Source organism: Sus scrofa, chromosome 15 (assembly GCF_054392235.1).
Source record: "Sus scrofa isolate SSC_HxYL_T2T_F1_AM1 chromosome 15, Sscrofa_HxYL_maternal_Yorkshire_Landrace_v2.0, whole genome shotgun sequence".
Lineage (NCBI taxonomy): Eukaryota > Metazoa > Chordata > Mammalia > Artiodactyla > Suidae > Sus > Sus scrofa.
Window position 1 is genome coordinate 99,617,164 of NC_139397.1, and position 19,613 is coordinate 99,636,776.

Below are 19,613 nucleotides of genomic sequence, written 5' to 3' on the forward strand. Positions count from 1 at the left end.
AAATATAACCCAAATTTCCTATAGGAAATCTTCACCTGATACTATATCTATTGAATTTTGCCAATATTTTAGAATTTTTAGGATCCTTTCATTATAACCCTAAGTGACAAACTGCTGATTTTACAAATATTTTAAATAACTTTTCCTCTTTACTAACAAACTTTGAAACAATATAGACTACATGGGATATTTTCATAGATTTTGAAGATTTTATGCTTCTCAATGTGTTATAATTTTTTACAAGACTGCTTAATTCCATTCTGACTCCAACTGCCTAGTAGAGTAAAGATGGAGACACAGGCTAGTGCATTGGGTGGGCTGGGCTGCTAGTTCCAGGGAGGAGAAACCCGAACTGAGATCAAGGTTCATGGGTAGGGAGAAGGCTAAAGACCCCAGAATCCTCAAGTAATGATTCTTTACACCTTTCATTGCTCTCTAAACCCAGCTATGCAAACTCACAGTAGGAAACTAAAAATAGTAAAAAGAAAAACAAGAGATGGTGAAATCTGTATGTTTGGTGACTAAGTTTAGTATTCTTTTTTTTTTTTTTTTTTTGGTAGATTGGCCTTTAGATGATCATCTTTAGTGCAGCTGACCTAGAATTATCCATAGCAAGTCAATCTGACTAGGTCCTAAATCATCAGAGAAGAATATCCTGGCAGGTAGTTCCCCTTTGTGGTTCAGTGGATTGAAAACCCAACTATTATCTATGAGGATGCAGTTTCGACCCGGCTCTGCTCAGTAGGTTAATGATCCAGCATTGCTCTCAGCTCTGGTGTAGGTCACAGACGCAGATCAGATCCTGTGTTGATGTGGCTGTGGCCCAGGCTGGCAGCTGCAGCTCCAATTTGAACCCTAGCCTGGAAACTTCCACATTCCACAGGTGTGGGCCTAAAAAAAAAAAAAAAAAAAAGGAGCACCCTGGCAGCTTGAGGTTAGACTGGAGCCAGAACTGAAGGGTGAGTGTGCATGGACCTGGACCAGGTTGGCAAACATGGGTAGAGCAAGGTGAGGACAGGGGGCGGAAGGGTGGGCAGAAGGGCCTGAGCTGGCACAAGAAACTGGGTTGAGATGAAGCCAAGAGGTACTCTAGATCCAATTAGGATAAGCACTATAGGCTATTTTTTAAGAATTCTGCCTTTGTTCTAAGTCATTAGGAAGAAGTGATGGTGTTTAAAAAGGAGTTACATGACGAGATTTGGGTTTTGAAAAGACCACTCTGTCTACAATAAGGAGAATAAACTAGAGAGCAGCTGGAGAACATGCAGGCAAACCAGCAGAAAGCCATTGAGAGGTTTTCTGGGAGAAGAGTCGCCTGGACGGCACCAGCAATGAAGGAGATAAAGAGCAGTAGACAGAAAGTGGTCCTCAACTGAGTGTGATTTTGCTCCATAGTGGATATTTTGCAATGGCTGAAGACATTGGCAGTTGTCACAACTCTGGTAGAGGGAAGTACTATCAGCCTGTAATGTGTACAGGACAGGGATGCTGCTAAACATCCTAGGACGGGCAGGATAGCCACTCATAACAAAAAATTGTCTAATCCAAAATGCCAATAGTGCCCAGGAAGAGAAACTATGGACTAGAGCAATCCTTAAGGAGCAACATGGACTTCATGTAAGTTACTAACATTAAGTTCACCCCCAGATTTATTAAAATGAAATGAAATGACTACAAGCAAAACCACAGTGTCAGTAACTGCTTTAGGGACAATAAACTTTAAATAAACAGGTGTAAATCAAAGCAGTCATTAAATACATACATAGAGTTAATAAAATGTTTAGAAGGGATGAGAGCTGTAAACTCCATTCCCAGCTTGTCAGAAATACACAGTGACTAAATCTAGCATTGTCTGCAAAAGAGGCATGCACTTCACTCCGGTAACAGTCAGCAGGATCTAAATTTAGTTTATACTCTTAGTGCATTAAAATAGCATCAAGAAGCTCAGGAAGTCTAAAACCATCACACTCCAAGTTTCTGTCTATACTGTTAATAGCTACTTAGAGATCCCTGTTGCCTGTGTGATTACAGCCTATTAAAAACACATCCTTTGCAAAGTTCTTCCCAAAAAACAGGAAATGTAGTTAAAGGAATGATTTTAGACAAAATAACTGGTACACAAATATCATGATGCAGGCATTCAAAAGGAATATATCTTCACTTCCAAAGTTTTGTGAGAAGTTTTATAAGCCTTTTTTTTTTTTAACCAGTTACTATGATGGTAAAATGCTGTTTTTGAGTTCCAGGGTCACAATGGTAAATTAGAAAAGCAAGTAAACATTTTTATTAGAATAGAAGATCTACTGTTCTATCTAATTTATACATGTGATTTGGATAAAAGCTGAACTGGGAAAAGGCTAAAGTAAGCCTATTACTAAAAATGGGGAACAATTAAGGTTGTGCCTTGATATCTTAGTTTATCTGTTTTATCTCTCTTCTATTCAAACAAAAAGCAGATGGACTAACTCAAAGACATTTTTTTTCCACTCCATTTCATAGGACCTCCTAAAAGGCAGTTTGAGATTTTAAAAAATTGCATAATTTTCTGAAATTTTAGTAAAAGATATACTACTTTTAGTAAAGTAGTTCTAATTACTGCATCTATAATCATCCAAGGAAATGCATACCACAATAAGAATAAACCAAGAAAGAGTTCAGAATGGCCCCTTTTCTGTGACTCAAGAAGGAAAAAGAGAAATCAGCATCTTTACAGTTAAAGTGAAATAGATAATATTAAATTTTTCTTTTAACAGAAATACATTTATTCCCCTTCACTTGTGGTCAGGTTCTTTCCCTGTGTTAGATATGTGAGATACAAAAAGTCTCTGAGTCACTCTTTCTCCTCACACTTGTGCTATACTCTTCATGCTGGTGACTATGAACAGATCTTAGCTAAGTATATGGCTACCTGGAAAAAAGTTTACATTTCCCAGATTCTCTTGCAGCTAGATATGGCCATGTGACAAAATTCAGGCCAAGTGAGATTTCCAAGTATTCCTTTAAGGGGAGAGGAAGTCACTATATCTCTTTCTGCTGCTTGGGATATAGGTGTAATGACTGATGCCTAAGAAGCCACCCAGGACATGCAGGTGAAAGCTGTGTTCTGAGGATGTCAGAGTAAAAGAAAGGTGGCTCCTGGTTACCTTACACCATGGAATACTACACCAGGCATGGATGTTCTACAAGCTATGTTTAAGTGGATAAGAAATACATTTCCATTTTTGAGAAACCACTGCTATTCTGTCTTTCCATCACTAAAGATGACTTCAATTCAAACTAATACAATGCATTCAAAACCTCACTTTTCTGGCCAGCTGTACTCTCTATCTTCATGGTTTAATGCAGTTTAGGGTGTGTGTTTTTAAGGAACTCTTCCAACTGCCCATTCTCAAGAAATTTCTCCTTATATTAAACTAAGATTTTTGGTCTACATACTTCTACATGATCTTGAACTTTAATAATATTGTGCATAAAAATTTATTAATTTGAATTTACCCTATATTCCCACAAGTAGATGATAAATTCTTTAAGGTTAGAAATTGTGGTTTCTATCTCTTTGTATTCCTAATACTTTGAAAGAGTCAGTAGATGCTCACATATCTATCTGCTAGCAGTTAAATATATAGAAGGGGGAAGAAAAGGAAAGAACAGAAGAACAGAGGGAAGGAGGGAGAGACATAAAAGGAGAAAGGAAGTGAGGATATTTTTTCTGACTACAACAGTATGAAACTAGGAATCAACCACAGCAAATAAAATGGGTGAAGAATAAACACAAGGAGACTAAACAACATGCTGCTAAAAAAACAATGGGTCAACTATGAAATCAAGAAGAAATCAGAGGAGTTCCCATTGTGGCTCAGAGAGTTAAGGACCCATTGTTGTCTCTGTGAGGATGCAGGTTGGATCCCTGGCCTGGCCCAGAAGGTGAGGATTTGGCATTGCTGCAAGCTGTGGAATAGGCTGGCAGCTGCAGATCCAATTCTACCCCTACCCCAGGGATTTCCATATGCTGCCAGTGTGGCTGTAAAAAGAAAAAGAAGAATAAATTAGAAAACATCTTGAGACAAATGAAAATGAAACAAATACAACCTTTTAAAATCTATGGGATGCAGCAAAAGCAGTTCTAAGAGGGAAGTTCACAGCCATACCAGCCTTCCATAAGAAACAAGAAAAATATTAAATAACCTAATATGCCACCTAAGAGAATTAGAATAAAAATGAACAAAACCTAATATCAGCAGAATGAAGTAAATGATAAAAACAGAGAGGAAATAATTAAAATAGAGATAAAAATAGAAAAGATCAATAAAACCAAGAACTTTTTTTTTTAAAAAGATAAAACAAAATTGACAAACCTATAGCCAAGACCCACCAAGAAGAAAGAGGAGCCAAAAAGCAAAATGAAAAATGAAAGCGGATAAATAACAACTGACACCAAAGAAATAAAAAAAAAAGAATAGTATAAACAGCTATACCCTGAAAACTATAAAACACTGGTAAAGAAAAATTGAAGATGATTCAAAGAAATGAAAAGATACTCCACACCCTTGGATTGGAAGAATTAATATTGTTACATGGCCATACTACCCAAAGCAATCTGTAGATTTAATGTGATCTCTATCAAATCACCCATGACATTTTTTGCACAGAACTAGAACAAATAATCCTAAAATTTATATGGAGACCCAGAATTGCCAAAAAAGCCCTTAGCAAAAAGAACAAAGCTGGAGGCATAACCCACCCACTATAATACAAAGCTACAGTAATCAAAATAGTGTGGTATTGGCACAAAAAACAGACATATAAGCCAATGGAACAGAATAGAGAGCCCAGAAATAAACCCACATATGTATGGTCAATTAATCTATGACAAAGGAGACAAGAATATATAATGGAAAAAAGACAGTCTTTTTAGCAAGAGGTATTGGGAAAGCTGGACAGCTACATGAAAATCAATGAAATTAGAATGCTCTCTCACACCAGATAATGGCTTAAAGATCTAAGTACAAGACATTAGAAGAGAACATAGGCAAAACAGTCTCTGACATAAGTCATAGCAAAATTTTCTTAGATAAGTCTTCCAAAGCAAAATATATAAAAGCAAAAATAATCAAATAGAACCTAATCAAACTTAAAAGTTTTTTCACAGCAAAGGAAACCATGATAACCTATGGAATGGGAGAAAATTTTTGCAAACAGCGTGACCAAGAAGTGCTTAATTTCCAAAATATATAAACAGGCCAAATAGCTCAGTATCAAAAAAACAAATAACCCAATCAAAAAATGGGCAGAAGACATACAGCTGGCCAAGAGGCACATTAAAAGGTGCTCAACACTGCTAATTATTACAGGAATACAAATCAAAACCCCAGTTAAGAATCACCTCACATTGGTCAGAACTGGTATCATCCAAAGGTCTACACATAAATGCTGGAGGGTCTGGAGAAAAGGGAACCCTCCTATACTACTGGCAGAGATGTAAATTGGTTCAGCCAATATGGAGAACAGCATGGAAGTTCCTTTAAAAAAACTAAAAATGGAGGTACTACATGATCCAACAATCCCATTCCTGAGCATATATCTGGAAAAGATGAAAATTCTAATTCAAAAAGATAAATGCAACTCAATGTTCACAGCAGCTCTATTTACAATAGCCAAGACAACCCAAGTGTCCATTAACAGGAGACTGGCTTAAGACAAATACACACACACACATACATATATACACACACATATGTGATGTGTATGTGTGTGTGTATATATAAACATAGATATATAGAGATATATACACATATACACACACATACATACACACATATTTACATGCATACACATCATATATTCAATGGAATATTACTCAGTCATAAAATGAATGAAATATTGTCACTTGCAGCAACATGGATGGACCTAGAGAACATTACAGTCAGTAAAGTAAATCTGGCAGAAAAAGACAAATATTATATGATATCACTTTCATGTGGGATCTAAAAAATAATACAAATAAATCCATACACAAAACAGAAAGAGACTCAAAGACATAGAAAACAAACTTATGGTCACCTAAGAGGAAAGGGATAAATTAGTGATATTATATTAATAAGTACAACTACTATACATAAAATAAATAAGTCACAGGGGTTTACTATATAGCACAGGTAACTATATTCAATATCTTATAATCTATAATGGAAAATAATCTGAAAAAATTTGAGTTCATCTTAAAGTAATACAACATCATAAAGAGAGAGAGAAGGAGGGAGGGAGGAGAGCAGTCTAATAAATGATTAAAAGCAACATAGTGATGATGATGTTTTGCCTTAATGGTTAAGCATTTCTTTTTGGTTTTGTCTTTTTTTGTCTTTTCTAGGGCTGCACCTGCAGCATATGGAGGTTCCCAGGCTCAGGGTCTAATCGGAGCTGTAGCCGCCAGCCTACATCAGAGCCACAGCAACGCCAGATCCCAGCCACGTCTGTGACCTACACCACAGCTCATGGCAACACCAGATCCTTAACCCACTGAGCGAGGTCAGGGATCGAACCCACAACCTCATGGTTCTTAGTTGGATTCGTTAACTACTGAACCATGATGGCAACTCTGGTTAAGCATTTTTGAACAGCACTTTGGAAAGTAGAGTTGGGTGGAAATCTTTAGAGGTGGTTAAGTGGTTCAACCTGACACAGTAACTCTCCATTAGCCTAGAGATTAAGAATATCCTCAAGCCATTCTCCTGTTCTTCTTTGCTTAAATATTACGACCACTACTATTCCTACTGCTACTACCACTACCACCACCACCACCAGTAACAATATGAACAACGGTTTATAAGAAATTAAATTGAAGAAGACTTAAAATTCACCTATAAGCTCATAATGATTATCATTTGAAACTGTTCCCTGAGCCTGAAGAAAAGTAAGAAACCAACTGAAAGGTACATTTGTGAGCCAGGGTCAAGTTAGGACAGTTTCTTATCAGTGAGTGCTGACAGAGATTAAAGAATTCAGTCTTCTTACAGAATCTTTCAGATTAGAAGTCTTCTTGTACTTGCTTGAAACAAAATTAGTCCTTCATTCCCTTATGTATTTATCTTTATTAATCATGGCTTATTAATTGATTTTGAATTTTTGAGTTTTGCCAGTTTTGTGTTATGTTTCATATTTATGCCTTTGGATGCCTTGTCAATCTAAAACCTGGTTCCTGACTTCTCTCCATTTTGTCTTAATTTGTTTGAAACTCATGGTTTTAAAGTGAATTTTAACCCTGGCTGATAAGGAGTAGCTCCACCTTCTTTCTCATTTCTTTTCTTTTCTTTTTAAAAACAAGCTTCCTAGGAGTTCCCGTCATGGCTCAGTGGTTAACGAATCTGACTAGGGACCATGAGGTTGTGGGTTTGATCCCTGACCTCACTCAGTGGTTAAGGATCTGGCGTTGCTCTGAGCTGTGGTTAGGTCGCAGACGCTGCTCGTACCCCACGTTGCTGTTGCTGTGGCTGTGGCACAGGCCAGCAGCAACAGCTCTGATTAGACCCATAGCCTGGAAACCTCCATATGCCGAGGGTGTGGCCCTAGAAAATGCAAAAAAAAAAAAAAAAAAAAAAAAAAAGACAAAAAATAATAAGCTTTCTACTTTGGAATAATTTTAGATTTATTTCATTTACTTCTGATAATGAAGTTGTGTTTATTCTAGGAATCCAAGGTTGGTTAAGCATTCTAAAATTAATCCAATTCTTATCACTTTAACTGAAGCAGGAAAATCATACAACCATCTCACGAAGTGTTGAAAAAGCTTTTGAAAAAACATCTGTTTTTGACAAAAAAACTTAATAAACTATAAGTATCATGAGAGTTCCTTAACTTGAAAAGAGATTATAATAAAAACAGTATGGTACTAGCATAAAAACAGACACACAAATCAAATGAAGAGAAGAGGAATTCCAGAAATAAACCCATACCTATACAGTCAATCTATGACAAAGGTGCCAGGAAAACACAATGGGGAAAAATTATGTCTTTAATAAATAGTATTGGGAAAACTAAATGTCCACACATGCAAAATAATGAAATTGAACTTTTACACCATATACAAAAATCAACTCAAAATGAATTAAAGACTTAAACCTAAAACTTGAAATAATAAAACTCCAAGAAGAAAACATAGGGTAAAAGTTCTTTGATGTTGGGCTTGTCAATGATTTTCTCGATGACATCAAAAGCATGGGCAACAAAAGTAAAAATAAATAGGTGGGATTATATCAAACTAAAAAGCTCTTACACAGCAAAGGAAACAATCAACAAAATGAAAAAGTAACTTACAGAATGGGAAAAAATATTTTCATACTGTATTTCTGATAAGAGGTTAATATCCAAAATACATGAAGAACTTATATAATGCAATAGTGAAGAAACAAATAACTTGATTCAAATATGGGCAAAGGGAAAATACAAATGGACACCAGGTACATGAAATGAAGCTCCACATCACTAATCATCAGGGAAATGCAAATCAAAAGCACAAAGAGGTATCATTTAACATCTGTTAGAATGGCTAGTATCAAGGAGACAAAAGATAAGTGTTGGTGAGAATGTGGAGAAAAGAGAACCCTTGTATACTGTTGGTAGGAATGTAAATTGGTATAACCATTATGGAAAATAGTATAGAGGTTTTTCAAAAAATAAAAAATAAGACTTATATGATTCATCAATCCCTTTTCTGGGTATATAGCCAAAGAAAATGAAATCAATAAATCACTATCTTAAAGAGACACTGCACTCTCATGTTTACATCAGCATTATTCACAAACCAAGACATGGAAACAAGTGTCCACTGATGAATGGATAGATAAAGAAAATGTGATACACACACACACACACACACATATACACAATGGAATATCATTCATCAACAAAAAAGAAAATCCTGCCATTTGTGACAATATGGATTAACCTGGAGTAGGTATTATACTAAGTGAAATAAGCCAGACAGAGAATACAAGTACTGCATGATCTCACAAATTAATCTCATAGAACCAGAGAATAGAATAGTGATTACCAGGGATGGAGAGTGGGGAAAATGGGAAGCTACTGGTCAAAGGATATAAACTTTCAGTAGTAATATGAATAACTTCTGGGGATCTAAGGTATAGCATGGTGACTCTAATTGGTAATTCTGTATTGCATACTTAATATTTTCTAGGAGAGTAAATCTGAAATAGTCTCATTACAACAACAACAAAAAAAGAATGTGTTAATAATGAATGTGTTAATAAATTAACTTGATTGTGGTAATTATTTCACAATGTATACATATATAAAACCATCATGTCATGTACCTTAAATACATAAAACTTTTATTTGTCAAATACAATAAAGGTGGGAAAAAAGAAAAGATTGGAGCATTCCTAAGCAAATATTATAATTAAAGATTAAATATCAAAAAATGTCTAATATTGGAAATGAGACAAGAAAGTACTTTATAATTCCAATCAATACTCTCCTGAAGGTTCTAGCTAATGCAATAAGGAAAAAAGAAAGGTTTTAAGAGTGTAAAAGAAAATAAAGCTGTACTTATAGGTTGATGATGTGATTTCTGTATGTATAAAAGTATCAAGAATTTCAGATAATTAAATACACAAAGTCAGTTTAGCAAGGATGCTAAATATAAAGTTAGGCAATAATATCAATGTCTATTAAAGAGGTGGAAAATAAAACTTTAATAACTTTATTTACAACAGCACAAAACATCAAATACCTAGGAATAAATCTTAAGAATGATATGTAAGTCCTCAATACAGAAAACTTATAAAAACTTAATGAGATAAAGAAAGTCCAGATAGCATGGAAACACCATAATTTTGGATTGGAAAAACTCAGTATTGTAAAGATGTCAATTCTCACAAATTTGACTGATGTATTTGATGCATCCCAGTAAAAATTCCAGAACTTGCCTTTTTTCTTTTTTCAAAATTTTAGTGGGCAGTATTATTCTAAAATTTTATGGAAATACAAAAAACAAAGAATAGACAAGACAAACTTGAAGAAGAACAAGGTGAAAGTGCTCAGCTGCATAGCAACATTACCTATAAAGTAATTGAGATAGTATGGTTAAACAAATCCATGAAACAAACAGTTACAAGTCCAACATATATGAACACTGGACTTATGGTATCAGAGCAGAGGAGAAAGGACTGACTTCCTAAGAAGTGGTGCTGAATCCACTGGAAAAAAAGAAAGGAAAAAACCCTGATTCTTGAACCCATCTCATACCATGCATAAAACTCATCCTAGTTGGTTTTGTAGCTCTACCTGTGAAAGGTAAAACAACAAGGCTTCTGTAACAAAGGAGAATGTTTTCATGACCTCAGGCTAGGCAAGGATAACGTAAATAGGAACAAAAAGTCCCAATCACAAAAGAAAAGACCAATAAATTGGAGCATGCTAAAGACTTCTATTTACTGCAATACATCGTTAAGAAAGTAAAAAGCCAACCCAAAGAATATGAGATATTTGCAACTCATGTATCTGACAAAGGACTCATATTCAGAATAAATAATTTTAGAAATCGTAAAAAAGACAAATTGAGAGAAATGGGCAGGAGACTTAAATCACACTTCACAAAAGAAAATACTCAAGTGTTTATGAAACTAGAAAAAGGTATTCAGCATCACTAATCATCAGGGAAATGCAAATTAAAACCAAAATTAAAATTAAAGTCTAGCAGTACCAAATGTTGTTGAGGATAGGACTCTCACACAGTACAAATTTTCTAATTTGGAAAAACTTTTGAAGAAATTTTATACTGCTGAACACATGCATACCTTTTGATCAAGTAATTGTAGTCCTAGGGTGTATGTATGTACATACGCAGGTACACATATATGTGGAGATATATATCATATATGATATATATATCTTAATGGAGTCATATATTTCTTTATAGGAGTAGTATTTGTAATAGTTTCAAACTGGAAACAACTCAAATGTTTCTCATAGATAAATAAATTTTGGTATATTTGGAATATGGAAAACTATTCAGTAACGAAGATGATAACTATAACCATATACAACATCTCAAAAGAGGCCTGATATAAAAAATACATATTTTATGATTCCACTTAGAAAATTAAAAAACAGGCATCACTAAGCTATATTATTAGAAGTCAGAATGGTAGTTGTCTTTGGAAAGGAGAGTGGTGGTAATTGGTTAAAGATGGGACACAGGAGGAGGCCTTCTGGGGTGCTGATAATGTTCTATCTCTTGGCCTGGTTAGTAGTTACTTAAGCGTATTAACTTTGTTTTAATTCATTAAGGAAAACACTTTATAAACTCTTCTGAGCTATGTTATACTTCAATATATTTTTATTTGAAATATCATTTGTTTTCTTCATTTGTTTCCTTTCACCTATCCTGTTTCTCACTTCAGAGTACTAAATATTAAAACGGAAAATACTGAGGTCCTGAGAGAAAAACATAAAGCTACAATTATTAAAAGTCGCAAGTAATGTTACAAGTATATAGCAGTGTATACATTTTCATATACAGAAAATCAATAATCATGATAACCCTATCAGAGATAAGAAGCAATGAAAGATTTTTTTTTAATTGATGGATAAACTGTGAGTCAGCAGTGGTTAAATTTTGTTCCTCTAGTTCACACATGTAGAAAGTGGCAGAGTTCAGTGTAAGAATTTAGTTCTTGATCACTAGATTGTTGCTCTTTCTACTGTACAAGTAGTCATCTAAAGTAATATATAACTAGAATAAGTAATATATGATTCAAATAATAGTATTTTTTTATTTGATTCTTGCTAGATTCATTTTAAGTCTTCAAACCTGCCACTGAGATTTTCTCCCAAACTTCTTTTGTTTTTAAAAGTAAATGGGAGTTCCCGTCATGGCTCAGTGGTTAACAAATCTGACTAGGAACAATGAGGTTGCAGGTTCAATCCCTGGCCTTGCTCAGTGGGTTAAAGATCAGGTGTTGCTGTGAGCTGTGGTGTAGGTCACAGATGCGGCTCAGATCTGGCGTTTCTGTGGCTCTGGTGTAAGCCAGTGGCTACAGCTCTGATTAGACCCCTGGCCTGGGAACCTCCATATGCTGCAGGAGCGGCCCTAAAAAAGACAAAAAGACAATAAGTAAGTAAGTAAGTAAATAAATAAATAAATAAATAAATAAATAAAAAATGCATTTATTGAGGTCAATAACAGAAGGACATTTACCTATTATTTATATTTTTGTCCACATCAATTAATGTACACTAAATATGTGTCATGCCTTCTTAAATACAGGAATTTCAAATGGGGGTAGGATTCTGTTTTGGATACTCTTTTAAAACTAAACTATAGTTTCATTACCAAGCTGTTCAGGGACTTTATGTTCTAAAGTTCTTTATTTGATTTTTCTAGTCTTAAGGAAAAGAAATTTCCTGGCTTGGTAATACTAGAAGGGTTAAAGACAAATAAATATTTTAGACTGTGGTTACAGAAATAGATTATAATACTTTGCTAATAAAATAATGAGTATGATCACTCGGGATAGTTTAAATATTCTTTGATCACTACAGAATATTGCTCCAACTCAGCAGGTATTTTTAGTTGCATACACAATGGGTACCCAGAAAAAAATTCCATATGACTTAACTGACATTATCTATAATATTAGAAAAACATAATAGGGGGAGTTCCCAATGTGGCTCAGTGGAAATGAACCCGAACCTGAACAGTATCTATGAGGATGTGGGTTCAATCCCTGGGCCTGCTCAGTGGGTTAAGGATCCGGCATTGCTGCTAGCTACCATGTAGGTTGCAGATGTGGCTCAGATTCCCTGTTGCTATAGCTGTGGAGTGGTAGGCCAGCAGCTGTAGCTCCATTTCGACCCCTAGACTGGAAACTTCCATATGCCGCAACTGTGGCCCTAAAACAAACAAACAAAAAAACCCATAATCTGGAGGGTTATAAAACTGGTGATGTGTTAGGAGTCTCACATCTCAAATGTGGGAAATGGCTGTTGTTCCAATATTGCTAGTAGTGTACAATGCTACAAACTTTATGGAAGAAAGTTTGGCAAGCGGTATCAACAGCTTAAAATAGGCATTCCCCAAGGCTCTGCAACTCAATTTACAACAATTATTCAAAGGAAACAAATAACGACACACAAAGATTTACCTATGAGGATATCTGCTGTAGCATAACTTATAATAGTGAAAAATTTACTGTAGCATAAATGTCAAATAATAAAAGAATATTAAATTACCCATGGCACATTCATAAAATGGGACTCTTTGGAGCCATTAAAAATAACATTATAAATGAAGAATTGTTGTGAAATGACAATTTGGCCAGGCAAATCAGTAATATTCAAACCCCAACCTCAACCAGTCGCCTTTCACTTGTGATGCTATCAAAGGACGCAGATGCACATAAGACAAGGTCAAACAAAGGAATAATAATTATGGTAAGGCTTCTAGTTTTTTTTTTTTTTGTCTTTTTGCCTTTTCTAAGGCCGCTTGCACAGCACATGGAGGTTCCCAGGCTAGGGGTCCAATTGGAGCTGTAGCTGCCGGCCTATGCCAGAGTCACAGCAACACGGGATCCGAGCCGTGTCTGTGACCTACACCACAGCTCACAGCAACGCCAGATCCTTAACCCACTGAGCAAGGCCAGGGATCGAAGGGATCGAACTCGCAAACTCATGGTTCCTAGTCGGATTCGTTAACCACTGCGCAACGACAGGAACTCCGCTTCTAGAACTTTTCATACTCCAGTGACAGCAGAAACAGTTCTGACATATTTTTCCTACCTTAACAGGACCTCACTTTACTTATTACAGGTTTCACTTCCCCACCTTCTCTCTACTCTTGTGACCCTACTCCCTTTCAGCAGGTTCAGAACAGAATTTCTGAATGTCTGTCCCACTTTATTTGATGTTTTTTCCCCTCTATTTCCATGTGTGAGGCTAAGGCAATTTGTTGGAGCTATCTGTCCTTCTGGTTTCTTTCTGCTTCCTACAGTTCTTGTTGTAACCGCAAAGAAAACTTCCTTTTATTTTTAAAACTGATCTCTTTTATCCCTTGCTTCTGATCCCGTGTTCTGATTCCAAATGCAAGCAATGGTTGCCTTGTTCATTTACCACATTCTGAAGCCTTTCTGCTTTCTCACTGTGGTTTAACTCTGTGTCTGAACAAACTTATTTACTGGAATTTAGATGGATTATGGTACAGGCCTGTACAATCTCCTTCTTAGCCCTTAAGGTTTGTGATAATTTCAATAAGTTTTTATTCCTCCTCAACCCCAGAGGAAAATATACCTCCCACATTTGGTAGAGTCCCCCAACCCTATAATCCATTTTTTTTCATATTACGAATTCCACCGCTCCATGAGACCGAACTAATACTTTGGGTCTCTGAAGTTCATAGCTGAGGTTAGAGCTCTCATACTGAAGGCTAAAGGTCCTTGATCAGGAAGGAAGGTCATCTCTCAAGGTGTAGAGAGCAACTGGGTGGTGGAAAAGCAGCCAGTATGCAGAATCTCAGGGGCCTTCTGTCTCATTCTCTCTTTTTGAATGTCTTTTAATGACTTATAATGCAAATAATGACAAATAATTAAGTGGGACCAAAAGTACCTTTCAAATAGTAGGTAGAAAAGTATCCCCACTTTGTTTTTAAAAAGTATCTCCCACTGTCACACACAGAATTAAGATGCGAAGCACTAGCAGCTAATGGTGGCTACTTAGAAGAGCTAAAAGCATGGTGGGGACAGTTGCTCCAGGCTAATTTTTTGTTGTTGTTGTTGTTGTTAAAGCATAGTTGATTTATAATGTTGTGCCAATTTCTGCTGTACAGCAAAGTGACTCAGTCATACATACATATGTACATTCTTTTTAAAATATTATCTTCCATCATCTATCCTCAGAGACTGGATATTGTTCCCTGTACTATATGGTATGACATCATTGTTTATCCTTTCTAAATGTAATAGTTTGCATCTACGAAACCCAAACTCCCAGTCCATCCTACTCCTTCTCCGCCTACCCCTTGACAACCACAAGTCTGTTCTCTATGTCTGTGAGTCTCTCTGTTTTGTAGGTAGGTTCGTTAGTGCCACATTTTAGATTCCACACTTAAGTTATATTATATGGTGTTTCTCTTTCTGACTTCATTTAGCATGATAATCTCCAGTTTCTGGTCTAATTTTCTTATGTTTTCATTTCTATATTTTTGAAATGTTTTACAAAAAAACCACACACACATATTTATTACTTGCCATTAAAGAACATTAATGTTCAATTTTTTAAAATGTAGCTACTTTATCTTGAACACCCTGAACAAACCATATTAAGGACATAATGTGTTTTATCTGTTTCAATTTTTCCTCATTCCCAACTTCATCATTTTGTACCATTCTTATATGGCATTTTTAATTTTTAACTCTAAAATAAGAAATGTTATAGATTTAAGAAAGAATAGTTTTTCACATTTCCTGAGGAGGGACCTTACAACCTTCTAATAACAGTAACAAGAATGAGCACATATAATCTGGTTTTCAAGCCATTTACATTCACTGTCTGCTTGCAGGCCTCTCCATTAGCAGATCAAAATCATGCAAAATGTCAGTGGTTATTTCTAACCATTCCAATTGTTTGTTCTGTATCGATCTTGTGCTCAGACTACAAATAAGTCCTGGATAGATACATACTCAGAGTTCAGCGTGTTGGTGGACCATGGTTGAAGAGCTGCTTCCATTTACCCTGTTGAGGTAAACAGTTACATCTTCACTCTCGGCTTAACAGAAAAATCACAAGAAACACTATGTCATAAACACAATGAGAGTCTGAGGTCACTTTGACTCACCTTTTAAGCTTCTTCCACTTTGAAATGGTAAAATAAAATATTCATGTGCTACCATTTTGTGGCTGAACAAAGAGAGAAGCATTTCCTCTTACTTATATTAATCGATGACTGCCTATAGCCTCATACCAAGCCAATCATTTATGCCTACCTCTACCTCATATATGAAAGAGGAAGATAGGAAAAAGTAATGGCCATATAAACAATGCTTGTCAAATAATATTAGAATCGACAAGTGAGACAACTAATCAATTGTCCTAATAGCATGACAAATAGACTGAATCACATTTCAAACATTCACTGGCGCTTTGAACAAAAAACACTACCACGTCCATCACAGGATAACTGATTTTTCCAAGGGAGGTCCAAGGATGCCTAAGGCAACTGATCGTCCCTGAGAATTTAGAAAACATAAATGAATGCTGAATGCAAGTTTATTTTATGAATTAAAATTTTAAGCACTGTAAGTGAGATGGTAATACTGAAAGTAATTTAACATCTTTTACGATAATTCAAAGTGCTTAACTCATTTAATATAATTATCTCTTAACACTGTTATATAGTCTCTATTTTCCTACTGCTCTTTAGAAAGGACAAAATACCCTTCCTTTTACTATAATTTCCCCCTTGTCTATATCTAATTGAAGAGCTTTCTATCAGGAAACTCGAAAAATGGATAATTACTGCTCTGGGGCCTCTTGTCAACTATGAACTTGGGAATTAGAGTTTTTGGCCTTGCTTAATGAAAAGTGGCTGAATTAAATTTTCTTCATCTAACAAGTATCTTTTTTTTTCTTTTGGTAAAAAGTTTCCCAGAAAATTTCTCTTAATAGCCACTGGCAATGCCCATAATTCTACTACTGAAACAATGAGATCTATTTTCCAGATCATCAATCTTCATTCTCCAGACAGATACAATTGTTTGAAGAGTTGCAATTACATTATCCCTTGGTGCTTCTTCAGCCTCCACATTTGACTGATTCCACAGTTAACAATTAAAAGGCCAAAGGATTTGAGGATTAATTTTTATCTCTAATAATAAAAAGTTCATTGCATTTAATTTCTTGGTATCAGCACATTGCTCTCCTAATTAAAAGTGCAACAGTTATATAATCTTGCAAAAGGAGAAATGGAAGTCAATACCCATTCATGGACTATATAATTTGAGTGAAGTAAGTGCAATCATCTTGACTGTATGGACAGCACAATCTTTTACTACCTACAAATGAGTCAATTTAAAGTACTAGTCTTGGCGTATGTAGCTTCAACTTCATCCATCCACTGATGTAAAACATCACACATTTTTGAATAGCAATCTATACTTATCAAGAAACAGGGCTGGTAGATTACAAACCAAATGTAGATAACCACACACAGCATCATTGTATGAACGCTCTACTTCATTTGTCATCAAAAGGACAGTGCCGACCTGCCTGCTAATAGTCAGAGAGGGACCAGAGGAGGGTGCCTTTTCCTTACAGTCCCTTCTCCTCCCTTTGTCACTGCTGTTCCCTCACCTCATTGTGTTACCATCAGTTCTATTCATGTTAGTGTTCCTTTCAAGGGCTGCAGTGAGAGACACCTACCACCCCTTTCCTGCTGGCTTAGAGGTTCAGATTCCTGAGTCTCCTTGGGACTGAATTTTTCACTGGCTGCCATAGTATCAATACGGTGTAGCGTTAGTGCCACTTTTCAAGGAAAAAAAACTGCAGTGAACATATGGGTGCATGTATCTTTTTCAAGGAAAGTTTTGTCTGGATATATGCCTAAGAGTGGGATTGTTGGGTTACATGGTAATTCTGTATTATTCACATTAGCCAAGATTTGGAAACAACCTAAATGTCCATCAATAGAATAATGGATTAAGAAGATGTGGTGTATATATACACAATGGAATACTACTCAGCTATAACAAAGAACAAAAAAATGGCATTTGCAGCAACATGGATGGAACTAGAGACTCTCATACTGAGTGGAGTAAGTCAGATGGAGAAAGACAAATACCGTATGATATCACATATTTGGAATCTAATATAGGCACAAATGAAACTTTCCACAGAAAAGAAAATCATGGACTTGGAGAATAGACTGGTGGTTGCCAAGGGGGAGGGGGAGGAAGTGGGATGGACTGGGAGACTGGGTCTAACAGATGCAAACGATTGCATTTGGAGTGGATTAGCAAAGAGATCCTGCTGTATAGCATAGGGAATTATATCTAGTCACTTATGATGAAACATGATAGAGGATAATGTGAGAAAGAGAATGTATATATGTGTGAGACTGGGTCACTTTGCTATATTGTGGAAATTGACAAAAAACTGTAAACCAACTATAATGGAAAAATATAAATCGTTGGGGAAAAAAAAAGAAAAGAAACTGCCCCAAATGGTGACCTGTGGATACTTCATGGTGTCTGTATTATGAGTGCTTGGCACAGCACCTTGGATATGCTAAATATTCAAGAAAAATGACACTGAAGACATATTAGCTTGGAAAAAGCAGGATTTACATTAGAAAATGGCTTGGGGAAAAGAAGGCTCAAGATGTGGGTCCTATTAAGTACCCTTTTACACACTTGTATCACTCAGTCTCAACGTCTTCACATGTAAAGTTTGGCTGTAGGAAAAGTATAAGGTAAAGGATGTGAATGACAGGCTGGTAGAGAGGACAATGTTTTGAGTGTATGATTTAGGACAACTTCCCTTGATCCCCAAAGCACATTCCCCTCAACTTGCCCTCTCCTAAAATCAGGAAAAAAACAAAGCAAATCAAAACAAAACACTCCATGAGATCACGTCAGAAATCACCCAACAAATAAGATATTTACATTTTTAACATTAAAATTATCTTAATCTGCTAAAACGGTGAATGGCTTTCTTCTTTTAAAAATTGAAATTTTGTTTGAAAATATACAACTTAGAAAATTACTTGAAGTCTTTGGAACAGTTTATCTGTGGGCTTTTGAAAATTACTTTACAATCCTTTTTTTTTTTTTTTTTTTGGTCAATTGCCATGAGATCACTGATTAGTCAAGCCAAAATTTGGAATTTGGTTGCATGGTTTTTATCAAAACATCTCTATATTTTATTTATTTCAGATGAATAAACACAAAACTTACACAGTCATATTTTTAACTAGATACAATATACTTCCAACTCCAGTACAATTTGACATAATTAAGAGCTATCAGAAACATTCATGAGTTCTTGAATGGAGTCCTGTACTAAATGGGAACCAATCATAAAGTAAATAATCCAAACTCTTGGGACACCCCCTGGGGAAAGATGACAGTTACTGGATTACCTTTAAAGAAATGGGCTAACTAGTAAAAATCACCATGAGACACCTGAATATTGCAATATGTCCCTTGGTTCCTGTTTCTTAGGATCAGTCGCTATTTGTGTTCTCTGGATTCACCTCACAAATCCCGAATTTCTCAACTTCAAAATGACTGGGATGAACTGCTCTGCTCTATTCCAGCATTTGCTAGCTGCTCTTCAATGCTTCAAGCCACATCTCAGCAGGTCCTGGCAAGATGATTCTTTCTCCCCTCTTAGAAATACCAGCCCCTCTCCCCATCTAATTATCCAGAAATTTGTTAAATAAGGAAGTACTACATTAATATAGCATACAGTCCTAGTTGATATTATTATCAAACAGGCATCATGGGTGTATAGGTCAATGATTTAGAGAATGCTTCTGGAGTCCAATGGACCTGTGTTCAAGCTGTGACTCTGATGAGTACTAGCTGTGTGGTCCATAAGGTACCTAT

General features: G+C 35.8%; 1 protein-coding gene across 11 annotated transcripts in view; it reads right to left on the reverse strand.

The window, feature by feature from the left end:
- Positions 1-19,613, reverse strand: part of ZNF385B (zinc finger protein 385B) — a 332,296-nt gene that overhangs the window by 232,907 nt on the left and 79,776 nt on the right. For 7 of the 11 annotated variants that reach the window (XR_014829856.1, XR_014829853.1, XR_014829855.1 and 4 more), the window contains one exon: positions 15,690-15,741. The exons of the other annotated variants lie outside the window; for them this stretch is intronic. The gene's annotated coding sequence lies outside the window, so the exon portion shown is untranslated. Of the gene's footprint in view, positions 1-15,689; positions 15,742-19,613 lie in introns of those variants that run through there. 11 annotated transcript variants of the gene reach the window in all.